Below are 18,223 nucleotides of genomic sequence, written 5' to 3'. Positions count from 1 at the left end.
TTCTTTTTTATTTTTTTTTTCAGTTTATCTATTTAGACAGAGAGAGAGAGAGAGAGAGCACATGAGCAGGGGAGGGGCAGAGAGAGAGGTTGAGAGAGAGAATCCCAAGCAGGCTCCGCACAGTCAGCACAGAGGCCGATGCGGGGCTCAAACTCACAAACCGTGAGATCACGACCTGAGCTGAAACTAAGAGTAGGACCTTTGACTGACTGAGGCACCCTCAGGTGGGGTGGGGGCTGAGCATCCCTCCCAAGCCCAATTTTAAGAAATCAGAAGCGCAAGGCCCAGGGAGACACAACGTGCCCAGAGCCATGCAACTAGAAGGCAAGCATGTCATTCTGACAGGCAGCTCCTGACACAGGGATGCTCTGTAAACAGCAGTCACCTGCCTGGAAAGGAATCCTGGTGTGAGCTGCAGGGTCGACACAGCCCCTTCTATGGCCTGCGGGGCTCCGGCCTAAACCGGGCCTCCTAAACCGTTTGGGCTCAAGACTCTTGACGGTCTTAAAACTTACTGAGGACCCCAAAGAACTTTTGTTCATAATAAACCCATTATCTGTTAACAAAACAACATTTATGGAACATATCTTCCAGTATGGAAAGGAACTGGTGAGAGGAGTGGCATCATTTGAGATTTTTGCCAAGCTCTTTAATGTCTGGCCGAGTAAGACACAGCTAATTTCTCACCGTGCTTCCTCATTCGCTCTACGATAAGATGGTCTCGGGGCCTGCAGTCTTTGAAGAAATCCTGGCCTCGCACACACGTGTAGTCGGAAAAGGGAATATTTTCATAGACTTTTCAGTAATCTGTCTAATTTTCTTTGACACCACACCAAAACTGGACAAATGGTAGGTCGTTTTTTGAAAAGCTGGCTGCACTGTAGAATCTAAAACTGCGTCCGTGATTTTTCACGTTCTGTCGTGTGAAAAGCGAGGGGCCTTTCCATCCATCGCACTTGGAACAGTTCTTTTTCCCCCTGCATGGCTCTGTGCCATCCATCATGCATTGCTTCCTTGGAAAATACTGGTTCACTAGGACTTGCACTCATGAGAGAATGAAAGGAAAAGACAGATAATAGTCTCATTAGGACAGTAGTTCTGACTGCACAGACCCCTGGAAGGGTCTCAGGAACCCCCAGAGGTCCTAGGAACACTCTTTGAGAAACACCAGCTGAGACTAAAGTCAAAGAAGTTCACATCTGCTGAACGTGAGGATTCATTCACTCATTTATTCACCCAGATATTTACTGGGCGCCCACTATGTGCCAGAAACTGCTCCAGGTGCTGGGAATTTCACAGTGCACAAAACAGAGCCCTGCCCTCGTGTGGCTCACATTCTCTTGGGGGCGGGAGGCCACGGCCACACACACACACACACACACACACACACACACACACACACAAGTAAACGTACACTAGAATGTCAGGGCGTGCCAAGCACTAGGGGAAAGACGAAGCCCTGTGCAGACATGTGCACAGGGGCATGTGGTTTCCCTGGCAAACCTAATTCAGCCAGCCTGGGAGTCACTAATTTAAGGGTTTCACAATAAAATAGGGGGTGTTTTCTTAATACCAAAATACTTGCGGACACGGGCAGGGGCGGGGGAGGGGTGACCTGCCGTAGAAGAGTCGAGAGCTCACCACTGAGGCTAGATTCCTTTCACCCAGAGGCTTCCACCCCTCCCTGTTTACACGCACGATCACTTCGGCAGCCCCCTCCCCCTGCAACTACGGCACATTCCCATACACTGTCTTGCGTGAGCCTCACGCGGGTCCTTGAGAGGTGGCCTGGGTGGGTATCAGCCATCTCTTTGACGGATGAGGACACGGAGCCTGGGAGAGGTTAATAAGCGACGTGCCGAGGAAGTGATAACTCACAACTTGAACCCCAGTCCCCTGACTCCTTAGTATGGTTCGTTCCATCATAAAGATTTGTGCCATTTCCTTCACTTCTGATAGTCCTACATGGAAGGAAGAGGAAAGAGGTAAAATGGTGAAAACAGAGGTATGAGCTTGGCTTCTTCCTTCAAAAACGTCCTGCTCATCATGTCCCCCTTCTGAAACAGCCCATCTGTGAAGAAGACAAGAGAGATATGGGGCCTGATGCCTAGTAGGCACCAAGTGTTTGTGGCTATTAGCTCTATAAATATTTATGGAGGCTTACTGTGTGCCAAGCCCAGGGCTCAGCGGCAGGGACCCAGAGATGAAGAAGAAAGAAAGACCATGTCCCTGCCTTCTGCCTCCGGGAGCTGATACTCTAGTGGCCTGTCATCACAGAAAACCAGGAGACCTGGCACCATTCGACTCACGTACCCTAAAAGAGTTAACACCAAAATTCGAGCTTCCTGCGCCTCCATCAGTAGCTTCAGACCCACAACAGAGTCCCTGTGTTCAATCCTGGCCTCGAAACACCCTTTCAGGAGAAGAAACAAGCTTTATTACTCTGCCCCATCACCCCCCACCTCATTCTACAGATGGAAAAGCCAGCCTAAGGCCCCAGAGCCACTCCCTCCGAATCTTACAATGAGTCAGAGGTGTGACAGGGGCAAAGGCAGCTCTCTTGTCTTCCAGAGAAAGCCCTGGCCCAAGCCCAGCCCCGTTCTCTCTTTTTAACATCCCAGGAGGCCTCCTTGAACAACGGCCATGTATTTGTGGCGGCCAAGCAACACACACCCCAGCCGGGGAAGTGACTATTTCAAGAGGAAAGGGGCATATATAGCAATGGCCCTCGGTGGCCACCCAAAGTACAGCCAGCCCTCCGACGTCGGCCAACCCCAAACCCCCATCGTGCTTCCTCTCCTCCTGGTTTGCCTTGCCAACACAGTTCCCACCAAGGTTTAAAAAAGAAGTAGAAGTTCCCTTCTGCCTGACTGGCCGGCACATTCCACTGACTCAGACTGTTCTGGACGCCACGGAGAAGACACTGTTCATTTTCCCTGGGCTGAGAACTGGCCCACATCCGGACCTGTCACCAGCAGGAGGGGGCACTTGGCGTCTCAGCACAAGCAGATGAATGGAGTGCTATTTTTAAGGTCTGGTTCCTGTCTCTAGTCCAGAAAGCTTGGCACCTGTGCCAGAGTTGCTCCAAGTGTGGCTTGTAGACCACCTGCATCACAAACACCTGGGTGCCGCAGGGAACTTCAGAATCTGGGGTCCTCTCTCAAACCTAGGGGTAATCGCCAAGGGGTAGAACTCGGGAGCTTGAATCTTTAACTAGTGCCTCCAGTGATTCATTTGCAAAGTAAAGTCAGAGCACCACTGACAGTTGAGTTTGCATTCATTCATCTATTCATTCATTCACTCAGCACTTGCCAAGTGCCCCAAGATGCTGAGCACTGTGCTCATGGATGGCGGGACGAAGATAAATACACACGCTCTTAGCCTGAGAGTCCCCGGAAGACACAGTACACTGTGAGTGCTAAAAGACAGAGCATGGGGCACTGTGGGAGCCCCAAAGTGGGAGAAATCAACCTGCCTGAGGGGTCAGGGGCGGCTTCGCAGACAAGGGGATCTTGGAGCTGAGGCCAGGAGGGTGGGAAGGGGGACGCCATGCAACAATCATTCCCTACCCTGGCTGGCTTTGGCATTCCCCTTGGCTTGGCCAAAACCAAGATGGTGTATCCTGCGTGTCCTCACCTAACCCGGTATCCTCCTGACATCTCACAAGTACTCGGTACACATTTAGTGGATGAACAGAAACAGACAATGGAGCGGACACTCTGGGAACAGGAGCTAGGAAGCAGCTCAGCTGTATGCTATACGTACACCTATTGCTTAAGAACACAGGGCCTGGAGTGAGGCTGACGAAGGTCTAATTGCCATTTGCCATTATTGGGTCATGGGCAAATCAGCCTTTCCAAGCCTCACCTTCCCGATCTATAAAATAGGGACAGTAGCTACTTCCCAACGTCGTCAGGAAGGCTAAAGATGCATATAAAGCCTCTGGCACGTGACACACGTTCAAAAAAGTTAGGAATTGCTCAGCAATAATCCTAAAAGGCCTGAAATTAAACCCCACTTCCATCAGCAACCAGGTCTGGTAAATCCGTCCATCTGGGGCCTCAGGTTTCTCACCGATAAAACAAGAGGCTTAGACCAGACCCTCCCAAAGTTTCCTCCGACAACGAACATTTTTCCAGAAGTGGTAATGGTCGGTCAGTCCCCAGGATCTGTCCTGGACCGATGGGCATGTCGTCTCTGACTCATGGCGCCTGAGATGCCCATCTGGCATTCCTAAGGCTGGGTGAAAGTCATGCCTTTTCCCTCACTGGGGACATGCCTCAGGCTATTTTGTTTTCCCTCGGACCTCCCTCTCACCCCGACCTCCCTCTCACCCCACGCTCCTTCTTTGTATCTGTTCCTCCTCAAAGAGCTCCGTGGGTGACACTTGCCCCCAGGCAGACACAGGACAGCAGGGAAGTTGGCCTACCAGCCTTCTCCTCACTTAGGCTAAAGGGAGTCATCAGCTTCCTCTCTGGGCCCCAAAGGCAGGGAAACGATGTGTCAACACCAGCCACAAAGAGCTCCCAACTGCCCAGGTCACGCACAAACACACCCTTGGGAAGCTGCAGGGGGTAGAAGGCGGCCTCCTTGAAAGCCCCTCCACCACTCCTGTCCTCTCTGTAGAACACAGTCGCCCCCAAAAGCTCTCAGTCAGATGTGGACCCTTTGGCCTCACCCCCATCTTGTCCCGCCCCTAGGAGCCGGCAAGCTGTCCCTGGTCAAGGCACGAGGAGCCCACATTGGACTTGGAACCACCCAGATGGGCCCAGGATGTGTGCATCATGAAAGCACAACCCTTTTGCACTTCCACACCCTGCTGCCCTAACGATGCCCCATCTAGAGCACCACCCCCAAGACATGGAATTACACAGAAGAAGGGAAGAGCAATGACTTGGAAAAACTCTCCTCCACTGCTTCTTCCTCTGAACTGTCCCTTGACCCTGCCTGTCTCTTCCTCCCCATTCACATCCTTACTCACCCTGGTTGGCCCAACCCCAGGGTCAGCAACCTTACTCTGTAAAGGGCCAGAGAGTAAATACTTTCACCTCTGCAGGCCACACAGTCTCTGTTGCAACTCCTCAAGGCTGATGAGAGTGTGTGAAAGCAGCCACAGACAATATGTAAATGAATAAGCATGGCTGTGTTCCAACAAAACCTTATCCATGGACACTGACATCTGAATCGCATATAATTTCCACACGTCACAACATATTTTCTTAGCTCTCTGACTGTACAGAAACAGGTGGCAGAACATAGTCGGGTGACGCCAGATTCTGCACCCTTGTTGCCTCATTCCCAGACCTCAGCAATCTTCTCCTACCTGGCCTTCCTGGTCCCCCCTTACTACCCCTTAAATCCGTCTTGCTCACTACTACCCAGGCAGAGCTTCCTAAGAATTCTGCTTTAATCATCTCATTCCCCCTGGTAAAAATGGCCGAACATCTTGACTGCCATTTGAGGCCTGTCTCCATTGGACTCAAAGATGTTTTCCCACCCTTGTCTCTTCACAGCCTGAACTGCCTCAGCCCATCCCCTTACATTTTGCGAACAAACTGTATCAAATCTTTACAGATTTGAGTCAGATCTCTCCCGGATAACCTAACCTCCACCTAGTTTCAATTCCTACAGCACTTGTTTATTCCATTCATTGAACCCTCAAAAGACTTGCAATTTGCAAAGAGAGAAGTGTAAACAGATAATTACCGAAGAATAAAATAAACGTCCTAATTGATGTTCCCAGGTCATATTTGAGAACAAAGCAGCCAGCTGAGGGGAAATTGGGGGAAGGTTCTCTAAAGGATTAACCCTTAAACCAGGAGAGTGAGGATTCATCAGGCCAATAAGACATAAGGGTTTGGGAGCACGCTGGAAAGATTCGCACAAAGTCTCGGGCTGGAGCAGAGGGGGTATGACTAGTCGGGTGGCAGAAGCGAAATCATGAAGAGCTTGGCTCAGGAGCCTGCGCACTAAGGCTGTCAGGGAGGTTTGGCAAGGTGCTGAAACACAGTAGGCCTTCAGTAAATATATCTGGGACTACCATAGAAAGCAGGAGGGTTCCACTTCCCATTCCTGGAAGAGTCCCTCACTCCAAGCCTCAAAAAGTCAACAAACAAGAGCATCAAAGTGTCCATGGTGGGACATCACTGCTCTGTAATCTCTGCCCTCTCCTTCGGCCCACACGCACGGCTCAAAGGAGAGCTGAGTGTGAGGTCTCGCTAGGCCCAAACCCTGTTTTCGGCTACGTAACCTGCAACCGTCTTGGAGCCATCTTGGAAAACGTTGCACAGGAGTTAAGACTATATTTCTGTCCCAAGCCCTTGTAACTAGGACAAAACGGCAAAAGTAACTTTTTTGAGAAAAAAGACTTACTCATTTCCACCAATTAGAAAATCACTTTTTTTTTTCTTTTAAGAGATCTCAACTTTTTTTGGACTCACGCTGGCTTATGTTTGATTTTTTTTTTTTTTTTTAAGAAGCAGATGTTTCTGTAACCCTCCCCCCTTTCCCCTTTAAAAGGATTATAAAAATAGAAGTCCCAAAAAACTTTTAAATGCAACCAACACAAGGTCTTCCATTGACGCCAACTCCTATAGGCTTCTGCGGCGAGCAATTCTCGGCCAAAGGGGCTTTGAAGTCAACTCTTTGAAGTGAGCTTGGCTCTTTCTCAGTACTAAAGGAAGTAAAAATGGAAGCTAAAAGATAGGGAGAAGACAGAAATACAAGGATGAAAAAGGGGAAGTAGGCCCTTTGAACACAAGAGCTCTCCAATACCATCCCCTAACCAGAATGACTCCAGAACCACTTGAATCTACGGAGATCAGCAAAACACCCATTTCTGTGAATGCACTGTGATAGGCACTCTTTGAGAAACAAAGAAAAGATACAGTCTTCCTCCATAAGATTATAATTTATTAAAACAAGACATGATAAAAAAAAATACTCTAATGCAAGAGCAAATGTAAAAACCATCAGGGAAAGAAAAAGTAAGACACCAATGCTGGGCGAGAACCTAAGTCCAGGCCCTGTGTGAAGCACTCCGGCTGTCCTGTTTCATGGAATTTGGGTGTTTTAAGGCTGTAAGCACGTGAACTGACCCACCCAAGATCATTACTCAGGGAAACTCACGGGTCGAAATTTGAATCCAGGTCAAGACACCATGCTCTTCCCACAGAGTAGTCCCAAGAAGAGAAAAAGCATGCCTGCTTGGGATTGAGGAAAGACCGCAAAAGGTTTCAGGAACAAACCAGATGACCAAGACTTTAGTAGATACAGCTGGGAAGAAAGAGTATTCCATGCAGAAGGCCCCAACCCCCGGCACTCGCAGAGGAAACAGTAGGCTGGAAAACAGTAAGGAGAACATGACCTATGTGTAGAGGAGTGAGGCTGGGAAAGGAGCTACAGTAAGGAACTTGGAAGCCAAAGTAAAACGTGCAGAAAGCAGCAGCCACCAAGGGCTTTGGAGCAGGTAAGGGATATCACCATACATCAAAATATTCGAGTATTCTGGAAAAGGCATAAGAGGCTAAAAGACAGCTGCGAGTTCTAAACAAGGACCAGAGAATCTTGGAGATTCAAGAAGTCGCCAGTATCCTTTTTTTTGTTCTCCTCCTTAAGCTAACACCTCATCTGGTATGATATGCTCTCACAAACTTCCCTATCAGCAAAGAAAATCCGGTCTGATAGCAATCCCTGAGCAATCCCTTGCTGAGAGCACTGACTCCTAGGCCTAATATGGTGACATTCCACAGACTGGTCAATTATTTTGGCAAGTGCTTTAGTATTCTCAAAAATACCTAAAAACTACACCACAGTGCACTTCAGAGAACATCAAACAAGAGGGTCAAAAAACCTGTGAAGCACTAACCTAAGACCTAAGGTTCAAAGCCTCCAGGATGGGGACATTCATACCAAACATGGTTTTGCCCGAACTGCATTGGTACAATGACAGATCCTTTTCACATTACCTTGACTAACACCCTACTAAGTTACAAGGAGAAAGGGTCTAATTATTCCATTCGATGCATGAGGAGACTAAGGCTCAGAAAAGTTAGCACACTTTGCTCAAATTCAGAGACCCTACAACAATTAAAGGATGCCAGCTTACCCAATGCATTGTTGCCTAGACTCTAAACACCGTATATTAATTTGGGCCCATGCCGGATAATTACAAATCCAAACATGATATGAGTAATTCTAATTGAGTAAAAGGCTCTAGGGCATCTGGGTAGCTCAGTCGGTTACGGATCAGGCTTTGGCTCAAGTCATGGTCTTGAGTGAGTGGTTTGTGAGTTCGAGCCCCACACGGGGCTCTCTCTACTGTCAGTGAGGAGCCTGCTTCACATCTTCCCTCTCTCTCTGCCCCACTCCTGCTCTCGCAGGCATGCACACGTGCTCTCTCTCTCTCTCTCTCAAAAATAAACATTAACAAAAAACTGTTAATTAAAAAAAGGGCTCTAAATATACTTCTGCACAAATTAGTCCCATGTTCCAACATGTTAGCTGAAATCGTTACCACTACTAATATAAACTGATAACACAGAACACATGAAGATACCTCAAGTTCTCAAATTTAAAGTACTTTAAACACTTTTTTCCCTAGTTTTTAAAATTTGGATAACATTTCACTCTATAGTTTAAAAAAATTTAATATGCTGTTAAGTATCATTTTGCTGTGTAAAACATACATAAAATGCTGCAAGCGTCTTAACTATAATGTCCTAATGACTTATAAAGTGAACGGGTCAACTAAAAATATGAGGAAAACCTTTTAGACACATTCAGCTACGTAGGTTTAGGTTATAGCACATGCACATAAAATTTTTTTTCAAGTAACTTTAACCATCACCCCAAAAAAAGCAGAAGAGAGAAACTGAACTCGAAAGTGAAAAGATGTAAAACATCTCTTTTTTTTTTTTTTTTGAGAGGAAAAAATGATAAAGGGAATTGGGAAGGGGTCCTTTCGCTATGAGGCCCAAAGTCCTAAAACTGTCCATTTTCAAGTCACAGTTGACTATTTCCTATCAAACAAGCCATAATCAGAGAATATGTCCCACGAGCCGCAAAGTGACTTGCCAGCAGCAACAGTGGTCTGTGTACTATAAACACTTTGTGAAGTGCTTTCCAGACAGGCTATCTCTCCATCTTACAGATGAGAAAACAGAGGTGAGTGGCTCATGAGAAAAACAGCAAGAGATGGGGAAACGGGAGGGAGGTCATATGGGAGGTCATATGGCCCAAGATCGCAGGAGGAAATACGACCTCATGTGGGATGCCCACATTAGGACAGATACTGTAAGTAAGGAAGGACTAGGGCAGGACTGACCGAGGCATGCGGGGAATGGTGGAGATGGCTGGGGATGTTTAACCTGCAGAAGAAGATACCAGAGAGAATGAGAAAGACGCATGCAGGTTCCCAGCGTGTGACTCCAGGAGGACCAAACAGAATGTGCAGGCAAAAGGAGACACCCCCCGCCGGCTGTAAGGGCCCTGATCAGCAGCACACATCAACAAAACACTGGCATCTGCGAACAGATCCATCCCTGAAATTACTGGGGCGTTCAGGTACCACCACCATTGTGTTGGCCACAGTCACAAACCACCCACATTTTATCAGTTTAATATTTTTCTTACACATTTTACTGAAATGAATTTAGCTTCACCCTATGTGATACGATCCAAAAAACCATGAGGTTCGCTGCTCTATGGTTTTTCCCTAATACATATTAAGACAAGTGACTATTAAAATGCATATTCGGGGCGCCTGGGTGGCTCAGTCGGTTGAGCATCCGACTTCGGCTCAGGTCATGATCTCACGGTTCGTGAGTTCGGGCCCCGCGTCGGGCTCTGTGCTGACAGCTCGGAGCCTGGAGCCTGGAGCTGCTTCGGGTTCTGTGTCTCCCTCTCTCTCTGCCCCTCCCCCACTTGTGCTCCGTCTCTCTCTGCCTCTCAAAAATAAAGAAAACTAATTTTTAAAAAAGTTTTTTAATAAATAAATAAATACTCATCAGGGTTGCTTCTATAATCATCTCACGCACCAGGAGTCACAGGACACCATGTTTAGAAGGCCAGATCAGAAAAAGTCACATAAAACATTTGGCTGTTGAATTAGACCCCTCTAGGTTAAAACTGCCAACCTTCTCTGTGCGTTTCCTCACCTGCAAATGGGTATGATGTAGCGTTCTCTCTATTCGGGTGGTTGTCAGGATTATTTTTAAAAGTCACCCCAGTACTAAGCACAGTGCCAAGGACCTAGTGGTTTGATGCTTCACTGCCACCTCCGCTGGTATTTCTCACACTGTTTTGTAGAAAGAGCTCAATTGAGCTCTAGCCCTCGCTATTATGACCTGGTACATCCATACAGAACCTTGTAGAGGACTCTCCACACTGGAAGAAAGGTGAATGGCAAATTCTCTAACTGTTCTATTAACTTGTCTGCAGTGCTAGTGAACTAAGAATTATGAAATCTCAGGGAAACCAAGTCCCCCTACCTCCCCCCCCCCGGAAAACAGGTAATAATACACATTATTGCTACGGCAATTAGCACAATCACGTGACATTCAGACCAGCTATCCTATGACACTAACTCATCAAATTTCCCTCTGCGGTTGAAAACGTCAAAGCCACTTTTAATTGAAAAATATAGGGGCGCCTGGGTGGCGCAGTCGGTTAAGCGTCCGACTTCAGCCAGGTCACGATCTCGCGGTCCGTGAGTTCGAGCCCCGCGTCGGGCTCTGGGCTGATGGCTCAGAGCCTGGAGCCTGTTTCCGATTCTGTGTCTCCCTCTCTCTCTGCCCCTCCCCCGTTCATGCTCTGTCTCTCTCTGTCCCAAAAATAAATAAACGTTGAAAAAAAAAAAAAAAATTAAAAAAAAAAAAAAAAAAAAAAGAAAAATATAAAAATAGTCTGCTCCTCCAAACAATAACAACGAATGAGATTTGCTGCTATTGGTGAATTGCCAGGGGGTAAATAATGAGGTATACATCAAGAAATTTTCCACAAAGAGTAACACATAAAAACAGAAACTCTGAGCAATGACATATTCCTGTTTAAAATCAGATTACCAGCAGTGGCAAAATCAAAACGGCGTGGAGGTCCCATCATATAAGCTTCTTCCTTGAGTGAATTAAACTCTACCTGCCAAAGGGAGGGAAGAAGTGAAAGAAAAACAATTTAAATAGCGCCGCTGCTCCACATTATGAGAGAGTGAGCCTGAGCTGGGAGACCCAAATCTGCTGTTCCCTCAGTAAGTCCCAAGTCCCATGCACCATTTCTCACCGCCCTTCTAGTGATACAACATTTCAGGACGTAGACTTTCCATTCTGTGGAGCCCCTAAATATAATATTTTCCCTGATGCTCAGTAACAGACGGTACCTGTTTCAACCACGGAAGAGTAACTAGCTGAGGGAGGCTTACTGAGAAATGGAGATATTCCCCAACGTGACAGGTAAGTACCACTTTGTGCCCCATATTTCGGGATGACTCCAGGAATAATCTCCACTCATGATTCCAACTAAACAGCACTTCTCCCACAGCACCGATTTCCCATCAAGAATCTATGCTCCAACTGATTGTGTTCCCACTTGGCACCATTAATGGCGACCTGGGTCCAACATCAAAGTATTACACAGTCAAGTTGCATTTTCCCACCGTCCTCAGGCCATATGGCATTCCACAAAGACAAATTAACTGTCAACACACTTTTCATCACAGCCCTTTGGAATTATTCTCACCTGGTGGCACCTCTTTTGCACCTACTACGATGACTTCCCCATTGGGTTCAAAGATCCCTTCCTCTCGAGAAAGCGTCCTGGAGTTCCCCATGGGGCAGATTGGGAATGTGAAGGAGAATAAAAATAAGAAGACAGCCAGCGGCTATCTGCTATCGGGATATGCCAGGCTGTGTGCAAAGGCAGTTTCCTTGCCTTTTCTTGCTGAATCTTCCTGGGAGAGCTCCACGGGGAGCAACTTTCATGGTCCTCATTTCACACATGAGCAAAGTGCAGAGTAGGGAGGAGAGGGACCCAGCCAGCACCCCTTGCTCAGGCAAGTGGTGGAATCAGCTTCACGGCCCAGCTCATCCTGGCTCTGGGCTCTCCTGCCTCAGCTCTCCCTCTCACCTCTGCACCAATGACATCGTTCTCACCGCCACTAAAGCGCAAACTCCCTGCGGACAGACCTTGTCTGTCCCACCCATCCTCAGCAACCTGACCGCTTCTCGACCTGTGCCAGCTGACTAAGAAATGCGTATGCAGTGCCTGCTGTCTGGAAGAGGCCAGCTATCCAATCAATAATCAATCAACCTGGCACTGCCTCTCCAAATGAGAAATAAATGACGGAAATCCGTATGTATCACACACCCTCTTGTCTTCTTAAACTGAGTACAGCTGACCCTTGAACAACACAGGTTTGAACTGTGCAGGTCCACTTACACAGGGGTTTATTTTTTTTCAATAAATACAGTACGGCACTGTAAATGTATCTTCTCTCCCCTGTGCTTTTTGCGGATGGGAGAGGGGCAGAGGGAGAGGGAAGAGAGAGAACCCCAAGCAGGCTCCATCTCACAACCATGAGATCATGACCTGAGCCCAAAGCAACAGTCGGGCGCTTAACAGACTGAGCCACCCAAGCACCCCTGCCCTGTGATTTTCTTGGTAACATTTTCTTTTCTCTAGCTTACTTTGTTGTACGAAGACAATATACAATACATATAACAGACAAAACGTGTCCTGATCGGCTGTTTCTGTCATCAGTAAGGCTTGCAGTCAACAGTAGGCTATTAGTAGTTCAGTTTATAGGCATGTTTTCAACTAAAAGAGGGGAGAGGGTCAGTGCCTCTATTACCCTGCCTTGTTCAAGGGTCTACTGTACTCTAAGTTTAATAATATTACCCTCACAGGGGCGCCTGGGTGGCTCGGTCGGTTAAGCGTCCAACTTCAGCTCAGGTCATGATCTCACAGTACATGAGTTCGAGCCCCACATCGGGCTCTGTGCTATCAGCTCAGAGCCTGGAGCCTGCTTCAGGTTCTGTGTCTCCCTCTCTCTCTGCCTCTTCCCTGCTTGTGCTCTGTCTCTCTCTCTCTCTCAAAAATAAACAAACATTAAAAAAAATTTAATAACAATAATATTACCCTTATCATCACTGAATCTTGTGGCCATGCCCACTCATATTACTAGCAGCCACTCATATTACATACCGGGCTGAATTACATTTCCCAGGCCTTCTGCACTCTTGTTAGAAACCGGGCACCTAAGTCTCCCTGTGGGGGGGGGGGGGGGGGCAGAGGTGTTTAAACACGTGCTTCTTCTTTTTCCAGGGTCTCTGATCTCCACCCTGACTGCCCCATTCCCTCCAACTTTCTGCTTCTCTGCTGCAGCATGGGAAGCCAGAAGAGCTATATTTACTGGACCAAAGTCTTTAAAACACGACTAAGGAGACTCTCCTCTGAGGAAAACATTGAAGCATGCTTTGCGGGACCTCTATTTTCTTGACTTGTTCAGATTTCTTTTTCCTGTGGTTTGCCTCTTGGTACAGAGCTGTGGTTTGGATAATTACTGTTTCCTGATCAGTCAAATCCAGAAAAAGAGAAAGGCTCCCTAGACTTAAGATTCCTTTGCTTTCAAACTTCCATATGAATTCAGAGTCAGAGGGCCCATCCATAGTCTGAAATTTTCTGCCCTGGACAATAGGACGCAGAGAGTGAAAGCAAATCCTATCTGCACGTCCTACCAGGGGGACCTCAGAGCAGGGATTTTCTAAGTACAGCCTGAGCCTTGCATTTGAGGAAGTCATCGGCACCATTGGCAAACGCATTGCCTTCCTTTCCTTCCCCCCATTGTTTGCAGAATGGTGTCTCCTCAGACTGGTGAGGACGGTTCCAGGCCCCAGGCTCTGTAATTACCCTGGGGGAGGGGGAGGGGTTGGTTTTATCACAGGAAAGGACTCTCCTGGACTGTTTTCCAGGAGGCCTCCTAAACCCCTTCTCTCTCTGGAAGAAAGAAGAGGGAGAAAGACAATCATTCTACTTCCTTTTTTTCTATATCCCCACCGCAAGTTTCGGATTTTCTAAACCGAAACTGAAGATTTGCATTATTCAGCTCTTGCCCGAAGCCTATTCCCTTTTTAATGATGACCCTGGAAGGTGCCCACAACTGTGTCAAAGACCATCTGGCGACAATACAGCGGGACAGTTCTTAGGAAACCAGCCTCTGGCTAGTTCCCCATGAGGCTGGTCACAGTAAGAGATGAAATCTGGGTTCAAGTCCAGATTCTCCTTCTAAGTCACCGTGTGCCCTTGAGTAGACTTAACACCTGCACTTCCCTCCCACCACCTGCAGGTCTATGGTGAGGTCCCGTTAGTCTAATTGCGTATGTTCTCATACTTAACGTATAAAGTACATAATGATTCTAGATGGATGGTCTGCAAGGACCTCCCCTGTTAACACTCTGGTCTGTCTGAGAGCAGCGGGAGCACAGGCACGGGCTGGGGCGAGGGGGTGGGGGGGGAAGGGGGGCATTCTCACTCTCGGCTTTTACGCACCTACATCATTTAAGCTTTTCCTGCGGTGATTACTTCCGAAGTTTTTCAAGAGAAGGTTTTTGGGTTTTTGTTTTGTTTGGGTTTTTACTGGGTTTTTGATTTTGAGAACGAAGAGCGGCAAATCCTAATCCTGTTTTGCTACTACGAGGGTCAGTATGGTATCGTGGCTAAAAACGTCAGGATTCTGGAGCTCATCTGCCTGGGTGAAAATCCCAGCTTTCCATCTGGCAGATATGTGGCCTCGGGAGTATCCTTTAGCCGTCGTGCCTCAGCTCTCCCCGCTTTGTAACAGGGGCGAGAGCAGCACAGGGGGCGGCAAGAGTACAAGGCAGCACTCTACGGTTCTCGGACACAGTCCATCCCCCCAGTGAGTGCTACCTGGGTGTCTGCCCTTGTCACCACTCCTCAGTAAGACAAGGCAGGAAAGCGCTTTGTAATCTGTAATGCACTATACAAATAGGTCACAGCATCACAGAAAGACATTCGCTTTGAAAGGTTTAAACTCTACCAGAAGATAAACAGTTTACCAACAGGAAAAAACACGTGCAGCTGTAGAACTTGAAATGCAAATCTGTGTCATGGAGAAAAAACTGGAGGGTTCCACAGGGAGAGAGAACGAAGACGAGAAGCATGCAGAGTAGGACAAGGGGTGGTGGGAGGGACCCCTCCTCCCTGAGGGGCCAGGAGGCCTGCAAAGGCCTAAAGAACCAAGCCTGCTGGGAGAACAGGTCTAAGCCCTGCTGGGGCTGGAGAGAATCCCTGTGCCCAGCAACTCCTTTTTTTTTTTTTTTTTTTAATGTTTATTTATTTTTTAGGGCAGAGGGGGCAGAGAGAGAGGGAGACACAGAATCCGAAACAGGCTCCAGGCTCTGAGCTCTCAGCACAGAGCCCGACGTGGGGCTCGAACCCACAAACCATGACATCATGACCTAAGCTGAAGTCGGATGCTCAACCTACTGAGCCACCCAGGTGCCCCTCACCTCCTCCTTTAAACTGGCTGACTGGTAGGGTTTATCCTCCACCCCTTGAGGTGAAGGAAAACATTCTGAGGATCCCAGTGGAGCAGGAAGGGCTCGAGCCACCTTGCCTGACCAGGCAAAGCCCGGGTAGCCGCCTGGGCCGCAGTGGACTGACCCTGCAGCCAAAAATGTCTCTGGGCCTCAGCCCAGTCTCCACCTCGTGTTCAGCCCCTTCGTACCTGCCCCCCAGAGTTCCAACCCTTCCCACTTTCTGAATGAACCCAGCCCTTAGGGAAAGAGACCTCCAGTTCCCCAGGGGAGGGGCCGCAACAATGCCAGGGGTCAAGGGCCTTCTCCACCCTCCTCCCCACAAAAGAATTACACATGAAGGACCAAGGGGGACTCAATCTCACACCACAAACCGGGTGGAGGGGTAGGGAGAGGGCCCCATGTATTTTGAGAGACCCTGCCCCCCGTATCAACTAAAAACAGAAGGAAACACAAGCTGGAGAGGCACTTAAAAGGCCTAGGGAAATGGTTTTTAAGTTCCCTCTAAAACTGAAAGTGAACTTCGGGCTCCCACTTTAAGAGCCGGCCTTTCAAGGAGCAGAAAATCAACTCTTAGGCAGCAGAAAAATCACTGAGAATCACAACCAAAGCTAAACACATGAGCTCTTTTTAAAAAAAAAAAAAAAAACACACACACATAAGCTGAGAAACTTTCTACAACAAATGCCAGATTTTAGCTTGGGAGAAAAACAGAAGCGTTTGGGTAAAATAAACAGAAGGGGGGAAAAGTCCCCCCTCGCATAAACCAAGGGGAACCTCCTTCCTGCAGATCAAGTTCTGACCTTTATATGAACTCTAAATAACTGGCTCACGATTTCGCAAAGCAAGAAGAATGGCAAGCATTTTGAATGATGCTAAAAATTTTAGTTCTCCTCTGGCTTTTTGTTAGGCAGCCAAGTGTATCAGTCAGAGCAAAAGTAGCTTAAAAATGTGTACTTCGCCCTGTCAGGAGAGACTGGTAAGGGAACCATGAACAGCCGCCCTCCGGCAGCCTATGCAGCACACTGCCCCTCGTGTGGAAACCAGAATTTTCAGTGACAACACAGCAAGGAAGGCCAACTTCCTTTCATTACTCGGTCAGCAAATATTTCCTGAGCACCTACTATGTTCCAGTCACAATTTTAGAAATAAACAAAAATAGACAAAACCTCTCTCCTTGCGGCTTAACTTCTCCAAAGCCAGATTTTTAAATAAAGGCATCCGTTCTCTGGTTTTCACAATGGAAATGACACCAAAGACATTCTCCTACCCCCTCATTCATGCCTGTCAATCTGCTCATTTCTGCCCAGCTAGTAGCCCAGAATTCATGCCAACCCGCTGCCCCTGCATCCGTCTGGGCACACACATGGACAAACTGTCTAGGCACAAATATCAGCCCCAGGCTGGTAAGGAATAGTTCTGCCTAGGGATGTGCTTGTTAGCAAATCTGGCTGGGAGGAGATGACTAAATTGGGACACATGTATGCAAAAGTGCTTCAGAAACAAAGTTGTCCAAGGACGAAAGGTCTTACTATTCAATACTTCTCTCTTTTTAAGTTCCTTGCCCCCAGGACCCTGCCCATCGCTCCCAGGCAATTTCTGTCTCCATATTCATTGAGGTTGGTACCAAGTAGGAGATCAGTACATGAATTCCCTGCCAGTGTTGCCGATAACATGCTAGGACAGTAACAACGGAGCTTTTCTAAACAACCCGTCAGTTGGTGCCATTATTATCCCCATTTGACAGATGAAAAGACCAAAATAAAGAAAAGTTAAGGGGCGCCTGGGTGGCTCAGTCAGTTAAGCATCTGACTTTGGCTCAGGTCATGAACTCACGGTTCATGGGTTCAAGCCCCGCATCCGGCTCTGTGCTGACAGCTCGGAGCCTGGAGCCTGTTTCGGATTCTGTGTCTCCCTCTCTCTCTGCTCCTCCCCCGCTTGCGCTCCGTCTCTCCCTCAAAAGTAAATAAGTGTTCAAAAAAAATTAAAGAGAAGAAAAGTTCAGGAACATGTCCAAAGTCACACAAGACGGAATGCTTCCATCAATTCGTGTAAAGCCACTGGTAACAAGTAAGGGATTCGTTGTTATTGAATAACAAGTACTCCAGAAGCAGGCAGCCCAGGACACTCAGGGCTGCTCAAGGCTACTTCCTGCTCCCATTTTTCGGGACAGGACCTGCACTCTCATGAGAGGCGGCATGACGGCATGACAGAGAGGTGACGGATACAAATTCTGGTGCCAGGGTCCTGTCGCTCCCTCAGCGCGGGGCCCTGGGAGGGTCCACTCTCCTTCCTCTGCTCGGTTTCCTCATCCATCTGATGGAGATCATCATATTACCTATCTTTTTTTTTTTTTTTTTTTAAAAACGTTTATTTATTTTTGGAACAGAGAGAGACAGAGCATGAACGGGGGAGGGGCAGAGAGAGAGGGAGACACAGAATCGGAAACAGGCTCCAGGCTCTGAGCCATCAGCCCAGAGTCCGACGCGGGGCTCGAACTCACGGACCGCGAGATCGTGACCTGGCTGAAGTCGGACGCTCAACCGACTGCGCCACCCAGGCGCCCCATATTACCTATCTTAAATGCATTAATAAAAGGGGCTCGGAGGAGCCCTGGACACACAGACGCAGTGTCACGGTCGTTATTACTGTGATTAGCAGCAGCAGCAGCTGTG

General features: G+C 47.9%; 1 protein-coding gene across 5 annotated transcripts in view; it reads right to left on the bottom strand.

The window, feature by feature from the left end:
- The window catches only part of PTPRJ (protein tyrosine phosphatase receptor type J), a 173,234-nt gene that overhangs the window by 85,094 nt on the left and 69,917 nt on the right, over nt 1-18,223 (bottom strand). The window lies entirely within an intron of this gene.

The sequence above is a fragment of the Lynx canadensis genome, chromosome D1 (assembly GCF_007474595.2).
Source record: "Lynx canadensis isolate LIC74 chromosome D1, mLynCan4.pri.v2, whole genome shotgun sequence".
In the NCBI taxonomy this organism is placed as follows: Eukaryota; Metazoa; Chordata; class Mammalia; order Carnivora; family Felidae; genus Lynx; species Lynx canadensis.
This window is presented reverse-complemented; position numbering and strand designations above follow the sequence as displayed.